Raw genomic sequence first — 24,583 nt, 5'->3', positions numbered from 1 at the left:
AAATTAAGACTTTAACCTGCACCAAATCACATTTATAAAAATACCAGAATTATTATTCAATATGGTATGAAGTAAAATTCATATTTTATGGCAAGATAAAAATTTTAACATTAAAAATTCTTCTCTGCCCTGCGGTCTCCTCTCTTCCTCAATGTGCATTGTGTATCGGCGTTTCATTATACAGTGATCAGACCTCCCCCATCGGCAGGAATACCTACTCAATCATAAATAGCAACACTCTCCCAGCATCAATAAGATGACTCCATAAAAGACAACATTCTTTCTTGATCTAAGGGATTCTTTCTTGATCTTCTAAGGGATCACATGACCCACTACAATGATGCTTAGATCTGGATTGTGTAACCTGTCAATAATATGTCATTTGACATATTACAGCCTTCTGTCTCAAAAAATTTATATAAACTGTGTCTTGACTTCTAACAGGCAGAAGAGCTCTCAAAACTTTCTCATATGATCTTCCCAGGTTATAATCTTCAAAGCTGACTCAAATGAAATTTTCCATTGCTTTCTTAGCTGAGCTGATTTTTAATTTTTCAATGACAATAAGCACTCAGGACACTAGTGCAGTGCTCTCCTCCTTGCTTCTATCTCTGTGTCACTCTGCCTCTTGTTCTATTCATATGTGCTTTTTTCCTGAATGTGTATCTCTTTATAACACCTTGTAACTTTTCCTTCCCTTTTATACATCCCTCCTGCTTATTCCTTAACCTGACTATAAACTAGAACAAAAATCTAAATTGTAACTTTTATTTATGTGATTGAGTTTGATGTTTTATATTCTAAGTTTAAGCATGTGATTGGCATGTTTTAGAATACTTTTAAAATGTGAAACAACACAACTTTGCTGGAATACTCTCAGGTGAGACAAGGAGGCTAGAGAAGGAACATCACTCCTACCCTAACTGCCATAATACTCCGGCCAAGTATCTCCCGGGAGTACTAGGTCTTTGTTATGGAAAAGCTCTGGGATTATTTCAAAACGATTCATCTCCCCCTTCCCTTGCCAGAATGACTAAGAGATCTTTCTCAGATACACGATGAGATCCTGGTGGGGTTCCTTGAGGGAAAACCCATGAAAATGTGCCCCCGTCCAATAGTGAGGCCCCAGGAGTTTCTTCCTGTCATGTGAGTCCACACCCAGCCTCCAGCAATTCCTCCAAAAATATCATTTATATTTCTCATCAGTTTCTGGCTGGAAGCTTCTGCTCCAGGAAATCAGATCTCAGCTATGACTCTCTGGATTCATGAGTTTCTTTAGGATTTGAGTGGTGGCATGCTCTGCAACCTCAATCCTCTAATGGGTCCACAAAAGTGGTTAATTTTCAGTTTGGCTAGCTTTGTCTGGTAGGAAGGATAAGAGCAATGACATCTAGTTCTTGGTATGTTGGAACTAAACGACTTTCACTTAAATTTTTCTAAATAGCTTTTTATTGTATTCGACTGGGCTTGTTTTGAATTGAGATAGTGATTAATGGAAGAAAACTTATATTTTTATTCTTGCTCCATTTAGCTATTCTTTGAAAAACTGATAACACTCAGAAACCCATCACAAATAAATGAAGCTTCCAAGGATGGCAGCAGCTAAATCATCTGAAATCCATAGAGCTATTAAATAACTTTCAGTTGTCTATGAAGAAAATACATGTAAACCATTCATTGTATTAAATGTCTCATAGTCTCTTGGCTTTATGTTCTCTGGCTGATAGAGGCATTTAGATTCACTTTATTGGAAACCATAATACTAGTTTCTCTTAAATTATCTTCAAAGTTATAAATATGCCCCTCCATCAACAATCCATTTAAGGGTATTAATTTTTTTTTCTCTTTGTTGCTAGTGAAAAATTTGAGTATCTGCTAATTTTCTGATTTTTCTTATAGACAATATCTATTCAAGAAAATAGTTACTAGGGAAAGTGATCAACAATGATGACTTAACTGGAAAACAGAGGTCATGGAAATTTTATAGGAAAGTTTTAAGCTTAGGAGCTTCCCAGGCGATGATAGTGGCAAAGAACACACCTGCCAACATGAGAGACATAATGAGACCTGGGTTTGATCCCTGGGTTGGGAAGATCAAAGAAAGGCATAGCAACCCACTCCAGTATCTTGCCTGGAGAATCCCCTGGACAGAGGAGCTTGGAAGGCTACAGTCTGTGGGTTTGCAAAGAGTCAGACATGACTGAAGCGATGCAGCATAGCATAGCATGGCACCATGTTTTAAGTCAGGATGGAAAAGTCCTTACAGGAATACAGATTATATGGAATTAGAGAAAAATAAATTGTAAAAGGTCTAGAGAAGGAGTAAGCTAGGTTACACGGCATGGTATTCAGGAGTGGGTTGATGACTTTACCTTTTTATAAAGTTCATGGGGCTCTCTTGGCAAGAATACTGGAGTGATGACTTTACAGAATTGAGATGCTCGCAGAAGGCAAATAACAAGTTTAGAAATGGCCCCCAGAATGGTGAAAAGACCTGACTTCATTTTATGAAAACTTTTATAAAACAGAGATAAGTTAGTCTGGAGAAGAGAAACTCAAGCAACAGAAGAGCTTTCTTCAAGGACTGAAATACTGAGATGTAGAAGATGGCTTTGATACATTTGGTATGACCCCAAGTGGTAGCAGCAGTATCCATGCTTCAAAGTTACAGGGAGAAATGAAGAATACCTTAATAATCACGAAAGTGCAAAGATGAAGTGGGTTATCTCCAGATTTAATGAATGCCTTATCATAATTAAAGTCAAAATGAATTATTATATGCTTGATTGAGTTTTAAGATATTTTAAATCCTTCCTGAAAAAGTCAGGCAAAGTACTAATAAGTAAATACAATTTTGCCTAATGACGAGTACATTGCATAGAACATAGAACAACAACATAGAACATAAGTCACTCAGTCGTGTCTGACTCTTTGCGACCCCATGGACTGTAGCCTATCAGGCTCCTCCATCCATGGGATTTTCCAGGCAAAAGTACTGGAGTAGCTTGCCATTTCCTTCTCCAGGGGAACTTCCTGACCCAGGAATCGAACCCAGGTCTCCCACATTGCAGGAAGACGCTTTACCGTCTGAGCCAACATGTTGGGTGCTAAAATTTTATTTGTTGAAACTATTCAGTTAATAGACAAATGATCACTTGGGGAAGGGAAGCAGAGTTCCCAAGTGGATTCAAGCATTGGAAGGATGGTTGGACTGATGAACTTCCAAGTCTCCTTGACTAAAAGATTCCATGTCAGCATTTATTTAGGCAAATAGTCGTTAGTAATAAAGTACAGTGGCTACTCTGTATTTTTGTATAATATTTTTAAAGTTCAGTTCAGTTCAATCACTCAGTCATGTCTGACTCTTTGTGACCCCATGAATTGAAGCACACCAGGCCTCCCTGTCCATCACCATCTCCCGGAGTTCACGCAAACTCACATCCATCAAGTCAGTGATGCCATCCAGCCATCCCATCCTCTGTCATCCCCTTCTCCTCCTGCCCCCAATCCCTCCCAGCATCAGAGTCTTTTCCAGTGAGTCAACTCTTCGCATGAGGTGGCCAAAGTACTGGAGTTTCAGCTTCAGCATCATTCCTTCCAAAGAACACCCAGGACTGATCTCCTTCAGAATGGACTGGTTGGATCTCCTTGCAGTCCAAGGGACTCTCAAGAGTCTTCTCCAACACCACAGTTCAAAAGCATCAATTCTTTGGCACTCAGCTTTCTTCACAGTCTAACTCTCACATCCATACATGACCACTGGAAAAACCATAGCCTTGACTAAACGGACCTTTGTTGGCAAAGTAATGTCTCTGCTTTTGAATATGCTATCTAGGTTGGTCATAACTTTTCTTCCAAGGAGTAAGTGTCTTTTAATTTCATGGCTGCAGTCGCCATCTGCAGTGATTTTGGAGCCCCCCCCAAAATAGTCCAACACTGTTTCCACTGTTTCCGCATCTATTTCCCATGAAGTGATGGGACCAGATGCCATGATCTTCATTTTCTGAATGTTGAGCTTTGAGCCAACTTTTTCACTATCCTCTTTCACTTTGATCATTTTAAAGTTAACCAAGCTCTTTTACATTATCTATCCTACTTTTATCCCCGTATTAGCTCTCTAAGGCAGAGAACGTGAGGCAACTGAGATCAGATGATTGAGTGTTTTCTCAGTGTTACATCTGGTAAACAGCAGAGGCAGGATTGCAACCTGTGTTTCAAAAGAGATTCAGCTTTCTCTTAATCGGGTATAACAATTCCAGTTTCATCAGCCCTTCCTCCAGGGTTCTAGTTTTAAATCCTCCCCAAGCCACCTTGAAGAGCACAATTACCCCCACTATGACGAGTTGAAAGAATAATACATTTTAGATTTTTCATCTCAATTGCACTGAGTATTGATTATATCATGTAGTTGTATACTTTCCATGGGCATGACATTCTGAATAATTTTAAAAGTTGCTAAAACTTTTTGAAAATGTGTTTCTGATGTGGTTAGGCTTGTTACATGCTTTACCTGAGTTTATTCTCACACAGTCATATGAGAAAGGTACATTATCCTAATTTTACCACTGAAGCCAATAAAATAGTGAGTAATCTTCACAAAATTACACAATTTCAATTCAGAGCAGGAATTTCAACTCAGGCAGTCTACCCTAGAAGCCATGCATAAAACGTTCTATCTTTGGGGTTTATTGAGATATAACTGACATGTTACATTGTGTAAGCTTAAAGCATGCATCAGATTGATTTGATGAACTTATATGTTTCAAAATGATTACCACCATAGCTTTAACCAACACCTGCATCATACTATATAGTTACAATTTTGTGTATGTGTGGTGAGAATATCTAAGATCTACTTTCTTAGAAACTTCACCTATATAATATTGTATTATTAACTCTGGGATTTCTGAGGTGGTAAAATATCCACCTACCAATGCAGGAAACTCAAAAGACACAGGTTCCATCCCTGGGTTGGAACAATTCCTGGGAGTAAACATGGCAACCCACTCCAGTATACTTGCCTGGAAAATTCCACGGACAAGAGAGCCTGGCAGGCTGCAGTCCATGGGCTCACAAAGAGTCGGACACGATTGAACACTCACACATGCAAATTACTAACCCTAATGCCTATGCTGTACCTTGGATCTCCAGACTTTATTCTTCTTAAGTTTGTCCTCTTTCATCAACGTCTAGAAACTGTGCTCTTAAATCCTACCTTATTGTAAGCTGCTGTCGCAATCCCTCCCAAATCTCCGATCAAATATGTCCCTGCTTAACTGAAACACTAAGTCTCTCGATCTTAAGTGTGAGTCTAGTGTAATCACTGCATACGTGCTGGACAGGATATGGACCATGATATCGCTGTCTGGTTCCATTATTCCCTGTTTCAACTTTGACTTCTCTTCCCTGGCTTTTCAAAACATAGAACAGACAGCAAACGTTGCAAAAGTAACTTGCAAATTCAATCTATTTCATTTAGGCATTAAGTATTGCCCTATGAGACTTGCTGGGTCGTGGAACCAATCTGAGTTAATGGAGGCTGTGTTATTGGCATATTACCACATCTTATATGTAAGAATGGCAACTCAAGTAACATGGGAAAAATAGCAGATGTCTGAAAACATCGTGGAAAACACAGCTTCCTGATGTTCCTTTGCACCTAAACTAGAGAAATTCTTCTAAAGTTAAAACCCTAGAAGGAGAATATTGTCAGCATTTATCCTCTAATGAAAACAACTCTGACATTACTCAGGCTTGACTTAAAGAGCATCTTCCCTCCCAATATGCATTTCCAGGTAACGGCCTTGCCAGAGGTCTTTGAAGAAAGCATATGAGCTTATAAAAGCAAAGGTAAAGTTATGCACTAAAATTTTAGCTGCTGTTATTTCTGGCTTGTGAAACTGTGTTTTTTATTTTCTTTTTAATGTTCCTCTGTATGTTTTAAGTTTGTCAGTGATTCTATGTTACTCTTATAGTTGCATACATATATGTCATTAAAACAAAACAAGAAAATGCTTACTCTAACCATACATTGAATTGTGCAAACCTATAAAAGAATATTCTTTGAGACTAAAATGGTAGAAGAGAATACACAGTGACAGCATAGCATGGATTTAGCAATACAAGGATCTAAAGATTAAAAAAATGAAGATATGGTCTCTACTTTTAAAAAGCAAGTCTAATAATTCTTATTTCGTTTTCTTATCATTTCTTCTGTTACTATTAATACTGCACCATTCACTAATTTACCAGTCTCTAAGCTGCAATCATTTCTGATATTTCTTTCAATACTTTCCACACATGCAATCAGGGATCACATCATATTTATTCTATTATTAAGGGTCCTACAGTTTAAAACAATCATCAGAAACACCTTTCTCCTGATTATTCTCAGTTTGGTGAAATAAATGCCTAACAAACACTTGGAGGGAAAAATGAGGAAATCTAAGGAGAAAAAGAGGTGCTCAGAGTGAGTAGGAATGGCTTGTTAACACTGACTGTCACTCAATAATACCTGGATCACACATACTCTGAAATGTAACAGGCAACACAGAGGCCTTTATACTCTCCAATTATAACTGACAGTTCTTCAGATTCTCCAGCTTTCATCCATCCACATAAATCCAAATTTGGCTCCTACTGCTGCTCCTTGTCCAAGAATTTAAAGCATCACTGATTATAATTTAGGGTTACCTGGGAATTACTGCACTGCTCCTCAGGAAAAAATTTCGTGAGTTACAGATGTTAACTATAATCTATACCTTTCAGAGATGGAAATAGACCTGTGAGGCCACTCCTGAAGCAGGTCATACACTGATTTTACAGGATGGCTTCTTCCCCTTGAAATAAGCAAGTGTGAGAACTATCAATATTTTTTACTTCAGAGAAACTACACAGACAAAATTTTATGTAAGAGTGACCTAAGTATTATGAAAGGCCCCTTCCATCTTAGTTTCTATCCCTGCAAACAACTCTACTCTTGGAAGGTTCTATGGGTGGTTGGAAGTGGGGACCTAGAAAAACAGACTCCAAAGGATCTTAGTGAGCAAACCTTGATTGCATCCTAAAAGTAAGGCTCAGTGAGTGAGTGAGTGAAGTCGCTCAGTCGTGTCCGACTCTTTGCAACCCTGTGGACTGTAGCCCATCAGGCTCCTCTGTCCATGGGATTCTCCAGGCAAGAATACTGGAGTGGGTTGCCATTTCATTCTCTAAGGCTCAGTAGCAGGAAACAAAAACCCAGCTTTGTGGCAAGATAACACTGAAGGTGACAAAGAGTTTAAAGTTTGTGGCATAATTAAGATGGTAATGAGAAATGTAAGCATTAAAAGAAAAGAGCCAATTATACATTGGAGGGAAGAAAGCCCTTGAAATATAGAAAGTTGCCTATTAGATACTCCTTTGGTTAACTCCATAGTACAGATCTGTCTAAAGAACATAGAGTTATGGCTTTGGGGACATTATATTCTATTTCATAGGTTTTGATTAATAAATGCTACTAAAGGCAGACTCATATATGAGAAGTGCTCCATCTGTTGAACAAAAGGCCTTCAAAGCTTTAAATTCACTAGTGGGGATTTTGTACCAACTCACCCAAAGCACTGCTTTAATCTTGGTTTTTGTGGGGTTTTTTTGTTGTTTTTGGCTAATAAAATAAAAATCCTTCCTATGATCAGAAGCACAGATCAAATTCCAAGGATTAAGATTTAAGTGAGTGAGCAATCAAAACAGGCATTCTGATACAAGTTTAAAATGGTAAAGGATTGGAGCCATTAGTACTGAAACAGACTAAATATAAGCTTTTAGAAATATTAATACTTGATTTTCTTCCAAAATAATAATGGTTCTGAGCTTATAAAGCTATAAAATCTCTGTGAGAATAAAGTGATCACTGGTACAGCTGAGCCCCTTATTTAAATTTCACTGAGTGAACATAATGCAATGTCACTCTTGGTTTAATTTCATTCATTTTATTACAAGCACGATTTTCAGAATACCATAAAACTGCTATAAACTGGCATGGATGAGGGCATTGGTACTAGTGAACTGAGTTCCATGGCTAATGTAGGACTCATTGACTAAGTTGTCAGAGTTTTGTTTTTGTTTTTTTTAAACACTACAAATTTTTTTAAATTATCTTCTTTTCCAACCTTTAGTAGCATATAAAACTACTAACAATGATGATGATAAGGCTAATTATTCTTCAGTAGAAACTTTTTGTGATCCAGATGTATAATTTTGATATTTTAACCATAGAATATTGGCCTTTTTCTGTTTTATAAGATGTATTCTTGTAGCTATCGTTCATAAACAAACTTCTTTTATCAGTTTGTTTTCTTGTTATTTTCCAAAGTAGAACTTAGTAATTAAAAGTTCTGGTTAGCTGGCTTCCAATTAGTCAAAGGTTTACAATATGATGCCCTGGAATTGATAAAGCTAACAATACAGTAAGTGGCATAAACAAAGAAATTAGCAACTTTATCAGAGTGTTTTATTTCAAGTGACCTAAAGCTAACCTTGAAGTCAATCCTTCTGCTGCTATCAGGGATGAATTTAGATTAGGCACAAAGTAGATCCTGAAAGTTTCATTCCATTGCTGCCAGGCTCCTCTGTCCATGGGGATTCTCCAGGCAAGAATACTGGAGTAGGTGGCCTTTTCCTTCTCCAGAGAATGTTCCCAGGATCGAACTCAGATCTCTCGCATTGCTGGCAGATTCTTTGCCATGTGAGCCACCAGGGAAGCTTTGCCACAGATCTAAAATATAATGCCATATTGCCAGTGGTGGTAAATTGAAGCCAGGATAGATAAGAAGGCAGAAGATGAATGTTCTCTGTAGTTTCCTGACAGAGGCAACAGGGCAGCCTCTGCCAGAATCAGGAGATAAGAATCTGAAACCACATCTGAAGTGGACCTCTTCATACGTACCTACTTACCTTTGTTTAGGAACAGCTTTCTGGGTTTCCTCTGGGAACCCACATCTCTCCCCTTTTCAACCCGCATGGTGCTAACTTCACCCTGAGGCTTCAGGGATGAAGATGCAACTAGGCTGTGCCAATGACAGCATCACAGTTTGTGCTGAAACAATGAATGACTCTAAGAAGAGTAACTATGTATCACATGAGCTTGTGATTACTGAAGGAGCTGCTTTCCCGTCAGCTTTTGCAGAATTGGTACTTAGTGCTGTATCATACAGATACCTATTTATCTGATCTGATTACTGCTGGAGAAGAAATCTTGAGGTCAGGAATGCTGGGCTGGAGAAGAAGATGCTCTCTCCTGATGTTCTAAGTAGAAGTTCAGAGAAATCCAGGAGGTCTGGTGTTTACGTGCCACTGCCTTCTCCCTGGGCAATGGGATCCATCAAGGGGGAACAGTACAACATGCAGTCAGCAAGAAAAGCAAAGGAATGGGCAACACCCTGAGAAGTCTTCACTTTCATGTCAGGAACCATAAAAAGACGTCTACCGTGCTAGTATTGTAGTTGAAGCATTGACAAATATGGCACCACAAGAAAAAAATGAGGAAAAATGTATTTGGAAGAGAAGAAATGAAACTGACATTTACCCCAGGCTACAATTGTCTACACAGAAAATCTAAATACATGAATCATTAAATTCTAAAAAGAAGTCAGTAAGACTGCTGAATATAAATTCAGTGCAAAAAAGCCAATAGCATTCCCTATACATCAACAATTAGAATTATGTAACTTGAAAATGTTGCTCATTGTGACAATAAAAACCGCAAAACATCTAGGATTTAACAAAAGATATGCACAGACCTTTGCAGAAATACAGGTATCAGTTCAGTTCAGTCACTCAGTGGTGTCTGACTCTTTGCGACCCCATGAATGGCAGCACGCCAGGCCTCCCTGTCCATCACCATCTCTCCGAGTTCACTCAGACTCACGTCCATCGAGTCCGTGATGCCATCCAGCCATCTCATCCTCGGTCGTCCCCTTCTCCTCCTGCCCCCAATTCCTCCCAGCATCAGAGTCTTTTCCAATGAGCTCTATTAAAAGACGTAAAATAAGACCTAAATAACTTGAGAGATATGCCACAGAGAGTTAAAAATATAAAACCATGAAGATATATTGATTCTTGACAAATTAATCTATAAATTCAAAGGAAATAAAATCAAGATGCCTGCATAATTCCTCATGGAAATGACAAAGGGTTTCTAAAATTCTCATGGAAAAGTAAAGGATCAATTACAGACAAAACACTCCTACAGAAGATCAATACAGGCAGCTTGCCTTCTCAGCAATCAGAAGTCATTACGGAGCCATGGTAATCAGAGTCAGTGTGCTGCTGGGCCAGAAATAGGCAAACAGAACAATGGAACAGAAGAGGGATCACAGAGTAGACAGTGCTTAACACGCCATTATTCAAATGTACCAAAATAACATCATGTTCCTTATATTTTGCCATATACAATAGTAAACTCTATTAGTTAAGAACTTAAATTTGAAATGCAACTTTTAGAAGGAAATGTGGATCTAGAGTAGAAAAAGATCTCTTTAGCAAGATTCAAAAAATTATCATCCTTAAGAAAAAACCAATAAATGTACTATTTTAGAATTCAAAAATATCTGTATAAAAACATCACAAAACCATTAAACTGAAACAGAAGGGGAGCTGTTTACAATGCTAATAATCTTAAGCAAAGAGTCTCTGGAACGTAATTTTTTTTTAGTCTGTATAAAATAATGGATGGATAAAGGATATGATTGGGTAAGTTAACAAAAAGGAAAGCTAAAATTGCCTAAGTATAAAAAGGTACTCCATCTGATTAATAAACAGGAAAACTCAATTTTTTTAAAAAAAGATGGTGATTAGCATGCCAGTTCTGACCTGTTTGTATTTCTGACCTGGGCTGGTTAATCCTTCCTTAGACAATCTGGTAGTCCCCCAGTCTGGGAGGTCACATATTGATACAGTTTACTGTGGATAAACAATCAGCGTTATGTACTATAGCCCAGAACACCGGGGCCTAAGAAATCCTCCAGCCTCAACTTCTCATATCTGTACATCACTACTGGAAAAATCATAGCTTTGACTACATGGACCTTAGTTCGCAAAGTGACGTCTTTACTTTTCAACATGTTGTCTGGCTTTGTCGTAACTTTGCTTCCAAGGAGCAAGCATCTTTAATTTCATGGCTGCTGTCACCATCCACAGTGATTTTGGAGCCCCCAAAAATAAAAATCTGTCACTGCTTCCATTTTTTCCCCTTCTAATTGACATGCCTTCTAATGCCATAATCTTAGCTTTTTGAAGGTTGAGTTTTAAGACAGCTTTTTTACTCTCCTCTTTCACCTTCATCAGAGGTTCATTATTTCCTCTTTACTTTATGCCATTAGTGCGGTGTCATCTGGTACAGATGTGAGAGTTGGTCCATAAATAAGGCTGAGTGCCAAAGAACTGATGCTTTCCAACTGTGGTGTTGGAGAAGACTCTTGAAAGTCCCTTGGACTCAAGGAGATCAAACCAGTCAATCCTAAAGGAGATCAGTCCTGAATATTCCTTGGAAGGACTGATGCTGAAGCTGAAGCTCCAATACTTTGGCCACCTGATATGAAGAACCAACTCATTGGAAAAGACCTTGATGCTGGGAAAGATTGAGGATAAGAAGAGAAGAGACAACCAAGGATGAGATGGTTGGATGGCATCACCAACACAATGGACGTGAGTGTGAGCAAACTCTGAGAGAAGAAATTCTGTCCTTCAGCAAACTCTGAAGGACAGGGAACCCTGCTGAGCTGCAGTCCATGTGGTCACAAAGGGTTGGACATGACTTAGCAACTGAAAATCTTCCCTGGTGGCTCAGCATATTCCCTGGTGGCTCAGCTGGTAAAGAATCTGCCTGGAATGTGGGAGACCTGGGTTCGATGCCTGCATTGGGAAGATCCCCTGGAGAAAGGAATAGCTACCCACTCCAGTATTCTGGCCTGGAGAATTCCATGGACTGTATAGTCCATGGGGTTGCAAAGCGTCAGACATGACTGAGCAAATTTCACTTTCACCAGTGACTGAATAACAACAACTTCTCGAGTAGCTGGGACTATCAGCAGTACCACCCAGAAGAGGAAAATTACGGAGAAAATAGAAAAATCAGTGTTTCCAAGGATTGGGGTGGAAGAAGGGATAAATAGGCAGACCAAAGAGGGTTTTAGGGCAGTGAAAATACCCTGTACTATGCTGCTGCTAAGTCGCTTCAGTCATGTCCGACTCTGTGCGACCCCAAGACGGCAGCCCAGCAGTCTCCCCCATTCCTGGGATTTTCCAGGCAAGAGTACTGGAGTGGGTTGCCACTGCCTTCCCCATAAGTACAGTACTATAATGATGAATAAATGTCATTATACACTTGCCCAAACCTATAGAAAGTACAACTCCAAAAATGAGCCTTAATGGAAACCATGAAATTTAGGTGATAATGTTCAATGTCACACAATGTCAATATATGTTCACTATGGAGGGGATTGTTGTTAATCAGAGAAACTATGCATGTGTGTGGGGAGGAGCTTATGGGGAGTAGCTTTCTCTCAATTTTACTGTGTAATCTGACCTTGTTCTTAAAAAAATAATCTTAAAAAATCAAAGATTAAAAATCATTATTGTGCCAAACTAGCAAGCAAAGATATTAAATTTTATTATAAAAAGCTAGAAACAAGTTACCATGTCCAAATATATGCAATTATTATATATATTAATAACAGATCTTTAAAACATGTAACTCGATTTGTGCTTAATATTTTCATGAAAACTTTAAATATGTTTAAAAAAAAAAAAAAAAAAACATGGTGGGCTTTCTTGGTGGCTCAGTTGTAAAGAATCTGCCTGACAATGCAGGAAGCACAGGGTCAATCCCTGATCCAGGAAGATCCCACATGCCACAGACCAACTGAGCCTATGCAACTACTGAGCCCATGCACCACAGCTCCTGAAGCCTGCATGCCTTAGAGCCTGCACTCCACTAAAAAAGAAGCCGCCTCAATGAGAAGGCTGAATACCGCAGTTAGAGAGTAGCCCCCAACTCCACAACTAGAGACAAGCCTGTGCAACAAAGACCCAGCACAGCCAAAAATTAATTTTTTAAAAAAATGGTGATACTACTTCACACCCATTATACTGAAAAAAAAATGTCTATTAACACCAATGTTGACAAAGATGATGGAAAATAAGAACTCATACGTTTCTAATGGGAATACAATCTTAGAAAGTAATTTGGAAATAGCCAAAACTTGACAAGGAATACAATGTGTGACTCAGCACTTCTCTCTTTCTAGAAATTTACCCTAAAGAGACATTCACACATTTTCAGGAGACACATACAGAAAAGATAATTACAGACCTGTTTGTAATAGTGAAAAAAAAAGTGAATAGATGGTCATATCACTCCTCTGAACAAAATAGAATATATTAGTAACCAGGAAAGAGAAAATAAAATATTGGATAGGCAAATAACATTTGATGCAAAATGTGTTCGTAAAAAAATATAAATTTGTGTGTTTTAAATTGTGTACAAATGATATATTCTGAATGTATCTTTTGAAATATGCTTTTCCACTCAACATTATGTTTTTAAGATTTGTCTATGCTTATACATGGAAATGCAGTTGATTTATTTTCATCATTGATGGGATTCCATAAAGCAATTACAACAAATTTTGTCTTCTATTAGAGGATTTGGCATTCTTTAAAATTATAGAATTACAAAATAAGAATGATGATAATAAAACAACTATTATGGCTGTCATTTATTAAGCCTTTACCACATGCCTGACATTATGCTAAACACTATGACATTTCATTTAATCCTCAGGACCCTCCTATACAATAATATCAATGTCATTTCACAAACGACAATACGAATCTTACAGTGAATGGATATTTGACAAAGGTCACATATTTGATACTTAAAGAGACAGAACTTAAATATGGTCCTGGTTCTGGAACCTGCACTGCTAAATAACATACTATCCTCGGAGTGCACTTCCCTTCTTTACAGCAGGATATTTTCATGTAAGTTTCAAGTTCAGTTCAGATGCTCAGTCGTGTCCGACTCTTTGCATCCCCATGGACTGCAGCATGCCAGGCTTCCCTGTCCATCACCAACTCCCAGAGCAAGCTCAAACTCACGTCCATTGAGTTGGTGATGCCTTTCAACCGTCTCATCCTCTGTCGTACCCTTCTCCTCCTGCCTTCAGTCTTTCCCAGCAACAAGGTCTTTTCCAATGAGTCAGTTCTTTGCATCAAGTGGCCAAACTATTGGAGTTTCAGCATTAGTCCTCCAGTGAATATTCACAACCAATTTCCTTTAGGATTGACTGCCTTATCTCCTTGCTGTCAAAGGGACTTTCAAGAGTTTTCTCCAATACCACAGTTAAAAATCATCACTTCTTCAGCACTCAGCTTTCTTTATGGTCCAACTCTCACATCCACACATGACTACTTGAAAAACCACAGCTTTATCTAGATGGACCTTTGTTGGCAAAGTCATGTCTCTGCTTATTAATATGCTGTCTAGGTTGGTCACAACATTCTTTCCAATGAGCAAGTGTCTTTCAATTTCATGGCTGCCGTCACCATCTACAGTGATTTTGGAGCCCAAGAAAATAAAGTTTGTCACTGTTTCCATTGTTTTCCCTTTTTTTTTTTTTGCCATGAAGTGATGAGACTAGATACCATAATCTTCATTTTTTGAATGTTGAGTTTTAGGTCAGCTTTTTCACTCTCCTCGTTCACCTCCATCAGGAGGCTCTTTAGTTCCTCTTCACTTTCTGCCATTAGGGTGATGTCATCTGCATATCTGAGGTTATTGATATTTCTCCCAGCAATCTTGATTCAATCTTGTGTTTCATCCAGCCAGGCATTTCCCATGATGTACTCTCCATATAAGTTAAATTAGCAGGGTGACAATATACAGCCTTGACATACTCCTTTCCCAATTAGGAACTAGTCCATTGTTCCATGTCCAGTTCTAACTGTTGCCTCTTGACCTGCACAGATTTCTCAGGAGGCAGGTCACGTGGTCTGGTATTCCCTCTCTTGAAGAATTTTTCCACAGTTTATTGTGATCCACACAGTTAAAGGCTTTGGTGTAGTCAATGAAGCAGTAGTAGATATTTTTCTGGAACTCTCTTGCTTTTTGATGATCCAGTGGATGTTGGCAATTTGATCTCTGGTTCCTCTGCCTTTTCTAAACCCAGCATAAACATCTGGAAGTTCACTGTTCAAATACTGTTGAAGCCTACTTTGGAGAATTTGGAGCATTACTTTGCTAGTGTGTGAGATGAGTGCAATTGTGCAGTAGTTTGAGCATTCTTTGGCATTGCCTTTGTTTGGGATTAGGATGAAAACTGACCTTTTCCAGTCCTGTGACCACTGCTGAGTTTTCCAGATTTGCTGGCATATTGAGTGCAGCACCTGCACAGCATCATCTTTTAGGATTTGAAATAGATCACCTGGAATTCCTTCATCTCCACTAGCTTTGTTTGTAGTGATGCTTCCTAAGGCCCACTTGACTTCATATTCCAGGATGTCTGGCTCTAGGTGAGTGATCACACCATCATGGTTATCTGGGTCATTAAGGCCTGTTTTGTAATGTTCTTCTGTGTATTCCTGTCACCTCTTAATATCTTCTGCTTCTGTTAGGTTCATACATTTTCTGTCCTTTATTGTGCCCATCTTTGCATGAAATGTTCCCTTGGTATTTCTGATTTCTTGAAGAGATCTCTACTCTTTCCCATTTTATTGTTTTCCTCTATTTCTTTGCATTGATCACTTAGGAAGGCTTTCTTATCTCTCCTTGCTATTCTTTGGAACTCTGCATTCAGAGTTTCTAAGTCATCTTTTAAAAAACCTCCAGGAAACAGCAAACTAAAAGGGAGACAAAATCTATATTTTAAACCCATCATAATGTTTATACTGTGATGATTCTTTAACTCCCCTCTCCTAGTTATTCTTCTTCATATAGTTGAGATAATCAATTATGCTGAGCAAGCGATTTTTGCTATTTCCCTTTTTATCTCATGCCTGTAAGTATTTTAGAGAAGTTTGATTGAAAATGCATCTATTTGCTGACCATTAATTCTGTAAAAGACTGCATGTTCAGAATCTCATCTGGTAAACCAGAGGCTCTCCTATCATCAGGTATCACTCCTGATAGGAAAGTGGTCTTTGTAGCTTTGCACGCTTCCTAAAGCCTCTGTCAGAACTCCTGTTTCCTGCTCTCTATTATAGTGAATATCTTTGGGACTCTATCTGGTTTCAGATGACTCCCTCTATTCAAAGATATTAAGCTACCTACAGTCATTTTAAACTCCAACACCCTATAACTCTGGCCATGGTGGATTGAACAAAGATGACATTCAGTTGCAATCAGATTCTGGCTTCCCTGAATTTAGGAATTCAAAATAGAAGAGATTCATAGACTGGCAGGTGACAGGAGCCCAGTCACTTGAAACAATCTAGTAGAGGTTAGAGTTCCAATCTAGTTTTGGTCCTCTTTTTTATATAAATTTATTTATTTTAATTAGAGGTTAATTACTCTACAATATTGTAATGGTTTGCCATACATCAACATGAATTCACCACAGGTATACATGTGTTCCCCATCCTGAACCCCCCTCCCTCCTCCCTCCCTGTAGCATCCCTCTGGGTCGTCTCAGTGCACCAGCCGCAAGCATCCAGTATCATGCATCGAACCTGGACTGGCATATATGATATTATACATGTTTCAATGCCATTCTCCCAAATCATCCCACCCTCTCCCTCTCCCACAAAGTCCAAAAGACTGTTCTATACATCTGTGTCCCTTTTGCTGTCTTGTTTGGTCCTCTTTAAGATACTGGGTCAATTTTTCCCTATCTGTATCTAATCTAAGTGAAATGATCCGTAATCCTTCCTTTCTATCCTTCACCTATCTTCAAAAGCACCAGATGATAACCAAAAACATTTTCATATACATTACCCTAATTGATCCTTCCAACAAGTCAAGGAGGTTGGAGCATTGGATGAATTATATAGATGAGTAAACTAAGGTTGAAGAGGTGCACTTTTACTGACAGGAAGCAGGAATCTGATTAAAAATTCACTATGGATAATCTGCAAATAAGATGTTGGTTATTCTTACAAAGAGTCAGGTTTAACTCTTCCTGAAATGATTGGTGACCAGTCACCAATGCTTTAGCAAAGATTTATGCTTCTTTGGGCTTCTTTCCATATAATCTGATGGAGAACATGAATAATAAACATGCTGAATGTGATGGCTATCTTGAAAGAGAAGGGACAAGACACTGTGGCAACTATTAACCAAGGAAATTAACTTAGTCTGTGGAAGTGGTTCTCCAATATCATAGTCCATAACAATTACCAGAGACATTTGCTCAAAATGTAGATGCCTGCCCCCTACCTTCTTAGTCAATGGGTCTGAAGAGATGCCCTGAAGGCTATTTTAATACACACCCCCAAGTGATAACACTACAGATTGTCTGTAAAACACACTTGAAAGAATATTAACATGGGGGCCAGAGTTTCTTCACTGAGGAAGATAATTTTGAGATATGAATGGTGAGTATTATTTAGCCATTGATGAGGATAAGAAATGAGCTAGGAGTTCCTGGCAGAGGAAAACCATGTTTTAGGAGACCTAAAAGAGAAAAATGAGGAAATAATCATAGTGCCTCTAATGGGAAACTTGAATGGTAAGTGACGTACTAGAAGAAAATATAGAGGTCATATGAAAGGTCTGAAAGGCAGTGTTAGGAATAAAGAACATTAACCAAAAGGCAGTAGAAAAATCATAGAAAGGCTTGAAGGCTGACAGGCTGTCTGTGACTCGGCTATTCCATCTATAATTATACCGCCATTGTAGATTCTTTGTAAGGGTTACATGGGAGCAGTGCCCGGTATGAAAGTGAAAGTGGCTCAGTGCATCTGACTCTTTGTGATTCCACGGACTGTAGCCTGCCAGGCATCTCTGTCCATGGGAATCTCCAGGCAATAATACTGGAATGGGTTGCCATTCCCTTTTCCAGGAGATCATCCTGCCCCTGGGATCAGATTGCGGTCTCCTGCATTGCAAGCAGATTCATCTGAGCCACCAGGGAAGCCTGTGCCTGGTATAAAGCAAGCATTTAATAAGTGTTACATATTATCATGATGATGCTGTTTACATTTGGATCATTTTAAGATCCCAGATAAAGCTGTGGATAGAGTTCAAATGAAATGAAATGCTGAGTAAATTATATAGCCAAGCAACTTGGTGAGTCTTGGCAAAGTAGGGACATAGATAGTGGTGTGAATGCCATGAAAACAAGAATTATTTAAAGAAACATAAGGTCTCATAAGACGAGCAGAAAGTTCTCAGGCCACGAATTCTTGAGCACCAAGACACAGGACCAAAAATGATTTACTGCTGAGACTGGCATGGTAGGCACTTTTTAATTAGTAGAATTAGGAGAGCACGTAGAGCTGCTTTTGTAAGATGAGTTTAATTACTGTCTTTGAAACTACAACCCATAAGTCAGTAAGAGGTGGCTCAGCAAGAATGTGGCTCTAAGTCTAGGCCTAATTCTCAGTTATGTTGAGTGAAGCCATTACTTAGCTGACTGATCCTTGAATATGTCCTAGGATTTCTCATCATCACTTTTCCTCAGGTGAATCCCAGAAGAAATGCACCTTAGGATTGCTGGCGACTTACATCTCCTTCCTTGTCATCCCATTTTCCTGTCTTCCAAGCACTCAGTTTATAGGTCATCTGAGCAAAATTAAACCCAAGCAAGCAGCACCCAGCCTTTGGCAGCTCTTACCTGAAAGCATCTTAAAACACTTCCTTCCAGGTGGGCAGCCAGAGATACTTATCTTGGAAAAAGCTGGACTATTGACATGAATTTCATGCTTCAGAGGGGAAAAAAAAAAAAAAAGGTGGGTGACAAATTCTGTGTTTTCTATCATCAGTTTTATCAATAGTTATTAACCACAGCTAGGATCTGGAGAGGTTTGTTTCTTTTTAAGATGACAGTATTCCAGCCATAAGAGCATCCGGAGATACCAGATGAGAGTAAGAGTTACACAGGTTCTTATTTTGTAATTACAGAGTCTGATCCAAGATCTCTTTTTGAAAGTTGGCCAGATGACTGCTAATACCTAGCCAGGGTTATAACCACTGAATTATGTAAAGTTTGCTTAAGGCTTTCTTGGTTGCAAGCACAGAAATGCACTCAAAGCAGGAAATTGATGCAAACTCTGATTCTAGAAGTGTTCAAGCAGGTGACAGTAATGAGTAAAGCAGATATGGTTTGGGGCTCTCCAAGAAGCTGGGGAGCATGAAAAACTGTGGAGTGCAAGAAACACACAGAGTGGTCAGCACTTACTCAGCTATAGCCAATTGTTCAGTTCAGTTCAGTTCAGTTCATTCGCTCAGTCGTGTCCGACTCTTTGTGACCCCATGAATTGCAGCACACCAGGCCTCCCTGTCCATCACCAACTCCCGGAGTTCACTCAGACTCACGTCCATAGAGTCAGTGATGCCATCCAGCCATCTCATCCTCGGTCATCCCCTTCTCCTGCCCCCAATCCCTCCCAGCATCAAAGTCTTTTCCAATCAGTCAACTCTTCGCATGAGGTGGCCAAAGTACTAGAGTTTCAGCTTTAGCATCATTCCTTCCAAAGAAATTCAGGGCTGATCTTCAGAATGGACTGGTTGGATCTCCTTGCAGTCCAAGGGACTCTCAAGAGACTTCTCCAACACCACAGTTCAAAAGCATCAATTCTTCAGCGCTCAGCCTTCTTCACAGTCCAATTGTTAGGATGTGGAAATGTTTGCCCAGTGTTGTCATATCTTCTCATTTCTCAAGAGCAGCTAAACTCTGAAAGTTTGTGTTATGTAAAAATCTCAACATAGAGTGTTGACAAATAATTTTTTAAATGTCTCATGGGATTTATGCTATACTATAAAACTTAATGAAGTCACAATTCCAAAGTGACTCTGATGGCCCACCTAGCATAAGGCTTCCAGCCCTAGTCTTACTGATCATTACCAATGGATAATGTCTCTTAATAAACAGCCACCACTCCTCTTGGGGGCCAAATGGAGGCAAGCAGTCTTCAGACAAATAGGAGAGGAATTAAATTACTCAAGTGCATCCATATAAAGAGCCATGAAAATAGGATGTTGAGACTAATCTGGCGTATTTTCTAAGCCAGAAAGCTAGAATTCAGTGAGTGAAAGTTACAGAAATGGAGGTGGTGATTGAGAGTTCTACACAAATATGATAGCCTTCCTCAGGAGGTGCTGAGCTTTCAGTCACTGCAGCATTCACGCAGTGGTTGAAAGTTCACCTAATGGAGACACCCCCATATGCTCCCATCCAATGCAGGCATCCACCTGCAATGCAGGAGACCCAGATTTGATTCCTGGGTCCGGAAGATCCCCTGCAGAAGGAAATGGCAACCTACTCCAGTATTCTTGCCTGGAAAATCCCATGAACAAAGGAACCTGGCGAGCTACAGTCCATGAGGTCACAAGAGTCGGACACGACTTAGCAACTAAACCACCACAATGACCAGTACTGCCTCTCCCACTCTAATATTTTATGAATGTACATACACTCTACATGATCAGACTGTGAATATCCTTGACTCCCTGCTTGTGGAACTGAATGTCTCCTATAAAGAATGTACAGATTAATTTTTTCAATCACAAGAGACTTAACAGTAGAGGTAATCTTAAGTACAGAAACCTGTAGGAGTAAGTTCCAATATACACAGGAGAAAACTTGTTTTTGTTATAACAGTCTTCCCGTTTTATCATGTGTAAATTTTTCCTGAACAATTCCTCTTCAATCCTGGCAATTCCTATCAGCAGAGGACATCACAAATCTCACTGTTAACAGAGACTCCTTTTCTCCATGCAGGCCTTTCTGCAGGATACAGAAGGACAATGAAGAATCTCGCCTGGCCAGTCTGCCAGATTATAGCTCAAGATGGAAAGAGGCTCCCTCTGCAAAGAAAAAGATGACCAAAAACTCTTTGCAATAAAAAGAACGATTTCCAGACTCCATGAAGATTAAGCCAGTTACAAAGTTTCCAAAGCAGAGCTGCAGCCTGCCAAATATGTCTGCAGCCCTGGAGATAACATCATAATTCAATTTATAATAGCACTAATGACTGAATGCCTCTATGCATTATCTCACATAACATTTGCCCCAAGCCTTGAGACTTCTCTGGTGGCTCAGATGCTAAAGGATCCACCTGCGATGGGGAAGACTTGGGTTCAATCCCTGAGTCAGACAGATTCCTTGGAGAAGGAAACAACAACCCACTTCAGTATACTTGCCTGGGAAATCCCACAGATGGAGGAGACTGGTGGGTTGCCGTCATGGGATCGCAGAGAGTCAGACACGACTGAGCGACTAACACTCTCATATGACGCATGATACATTTCCTAACCTCTTTCACCTTTAGTCCCTCATTAGTAAAGAGAAGATAATAATGGTTCCAATTGAAAAGGAATTTTTGTGAGCATTGAGTTAAATAAGATTATCTTAGCACATAGAAAATTCTTGATAAATAATAGCTGTAGATATAACAGTCAGTAACAACAAAACTGAAACTCTAACTGGTACCCAAATCAGTTGTCTGGGCTATTAGCCTCCTTCACTACTGTTTCAGACTTGTCAGAATGACTTCTCTATAGGGAAATGTGTGTGTGTGCACGCTGTGTGCTTAGTCATGTCTGACTCTTTGTAACCACATGGACTGTAGGCCGCCAGGCTCCTCTGTCCATGGGATTTCCCAGGCAAGAATACTGGAACAGGCTCCCATTTCCTATGCCGTAGGATCTTCCCGGCCCAGGGATTGAACCTGTGTCTCCTACATTTCAGGTAGATTCTTTACCATTAGCACCACCTGGGAAATATACCACTTGTTATTCTTGGTTTGATCTGAATCTCTCCAGCTTAGTCAGTGGGCCAGACATCTCTTTATTTGTGACCAACTTACTATTTCTATTTATCTAGAGGACTTTGATACAAGTCTTGGCCTCTGCCCCATAAATGGTTTAATCTCCTCTCTGCCCTACAAGTATCTCCTAGGTGTATCAGTCATGTCTCACCATTGTAATGCTGTACAACACAATCACAAAAACTCAGTCTATAATCATAAACATTTTTTATGTTCTCAAGGCTATGAGTTGGCTGCACGGTTCTGCTGTTGTGAGCAAAATTTGTCTGGACTGCCCATAAGCCTCATTGGCTGGTATATCATCTGGGGCCCGACTAATCTAGAGTGGCTTCACTTGGGATATATCTCCTCCAGATGGACTCTAATCATTCAAAGGGCAGCCCAGGCTTGACTTCATGTAGAACCAGGGATCCAAAAGAGAACAGAAGCCCAGTAGGCTCTTGAGATATAGGCTCAGGCCTGAAATGTAGGCCTGAGCCTATATTTACCTGCATTCTCTGAAACAAATAAGTCATAAGACCAGACCAATTCTGGGGAATGGGCAACCAGATTCTATCCTCTGATGAGAGTATCTGTTAAGTCACATTCCAAAAGACAACTTATGAATGGTGCCACTATGAAATCCATTACACTTCTCCACTAATGCTCGAGGTTATCCAGCTTAGGGGCCAGACTTCTTTCCCAAATGAAAAGCGAAGGCAGTGAAATCACTATGGCTTGGTAAAAGATGCTAAAAATCTTTTCTTTTCTTTTTTTTTTTTTAACACATATATATGGAATTTATTTGTTTTTTTAGAGTTTTTATCCAAATTTATTAAAATTTTTAAAATTCACTATGTCTATACTTGCCACCTTTCTTTTTATTGTAACTATTTTTCTTTTTTTTTCTTTTTTATTTTTACTTTATTTTACTTGACAATACTGTATTGGTTTTGCCATACATTGACAATGATGACCCTGTATGCAAGACAGCAAAAGAGATACAGATGTGTAGAGTGGACTTTTGAACTCAGAGGGAGAGGGAGAGGGTGGGGTGATTTGGGAGAATGGCATTGAAACATGTATACTATCATGTAAGAAATGAATCGTCAGTCTATGTCCGATGCAGGATACAGGATGCTTGGGGCTGGTGCATGGGGATGACCCAGAGAGATGAAAATATTTTTAATCGTGAATTTCAATTATGCAATGGACATTTTTATACTATCTCAAAGGGATTTATTCTTCCAAAAGAAATATCAAAGCATAATTTGATAGTACCAGAAAAATTAGTGAGTACCAAAAATCACTGTTAGGATCACCTGCAATATGGGGAGAAAAGACGAAGTCATAATGGCTTTGGGTCTTTTAAGATTCTCCCTTTATCCAGGAATTTTCCCTTGAAGTAAGAAGATCAATCTTTGCATTAATCTGGAAGTTTCATTCTCATTCAATTACTTGGTTGTCTGGTCCAGGAAGACTCCGAATGTTATCGGCCTATGATTTCTAGGAACAATTAATACAAATAAACTGGTTTAGGATTATTTGGGGTCAAACCCAAAACTTATGCCAACGTAATCAACATAAAATAACCTTGATATATATCAATGTGGGGCTTCCCTGGTGACCCAGATGAAAAGAATCTGCCAGCAATGTGGGAGACAGGGGTTGATCCTTAGATCTGGAAGATCCCCTGGAGAAGAGAACAGCTACCCATTCCAGTATTCTTGCCTGGAGAATTCCATGGATAGAGGAGCCTGGTAGGCTTCAGTCCATGGAATCTCAAAGAGCTGGACACAACTGAGTAACTAACATTATACATCAATATAAAACTTAAATTATGAAAATTTAGTAGCTTAACCTTTGACTCCTGAAATGCAGTGTCCACATGAAAATTCTAATTTTTCAGTCTTCCAGGCCAAAAATCCATAAAATATAATCTCAATTGTAGAACAAAATCTGCCTTTAATTTACTAGGGGACATCATAAATTATTCCACCCTTTTAATGGCTTTTCTTTAACTAGTATAAAGTTTAATTCTATCCAGCAAATATTAACCTTACATCTTTATAAGTGCTTAAGAGTGTGTAGAAGATGAAATAGCTACCCTACAAAGTCAAACGTTGTACAAACTTTCTCATAACTTATAACAGCTATTCTTTTATTTCCAAGATTCCCCTAACAGTTCTTTCTGCCTCCAGTCACATCTCTTCACCATCCATTCTCTGCGTTGCTGCCAGGGTGAATTTTGAAAATCTGACAAAGAAAACCACAACAGCCTCCTATTGCCCATGGATTCTCTCCATGTTGAACAAAGCCTTCCATGTTGATTTACCCTTTGCCTGACCTTATTCTTAGTTCACATGACTCCAGTCCCATTTCACAATCCACAGATTCCCCTGCTCAAAACTACATGTCCTTCGATGAACACATGTCTGCACCAGAGCCTTTCTTAGGTTTAAAACATCTTCTTGAAATTTCTTTCCTGGTTATCACCAGCCTTCCTCCTTGCTTATGTCCATTCTCTGTCACCTCATAGACACCTCCTTGTGCTTCCCTAGAGGCTCATCTTTTAGGTCTCTCTTCTGCTCAGGTAGTATCGATTAGGTCCTCCTTTGTATACTCAATATGTCCTGTTTAC

Source organism: Ovis canadensis, chromosome 15 (genome assembly GCF_042477335.2).
Source record: "Ovis canadensis isolate MfBH-ARS-UI-01 breed Bighorn chromosome 15, ARS-UI_OviCan_v2, whole genome shotgun sequence".
NCBI classification, from domain to species: Eukaryota; Metazoa; Chordata; class Mammalia; order Artiodactyla; family Bovidae; genus Ovis; species Ovis canadensis.
The sequence above is the reverse complement of the archived record's forward strand: the minus strand, read 5'-3'. Positions refer to the sequence as shown.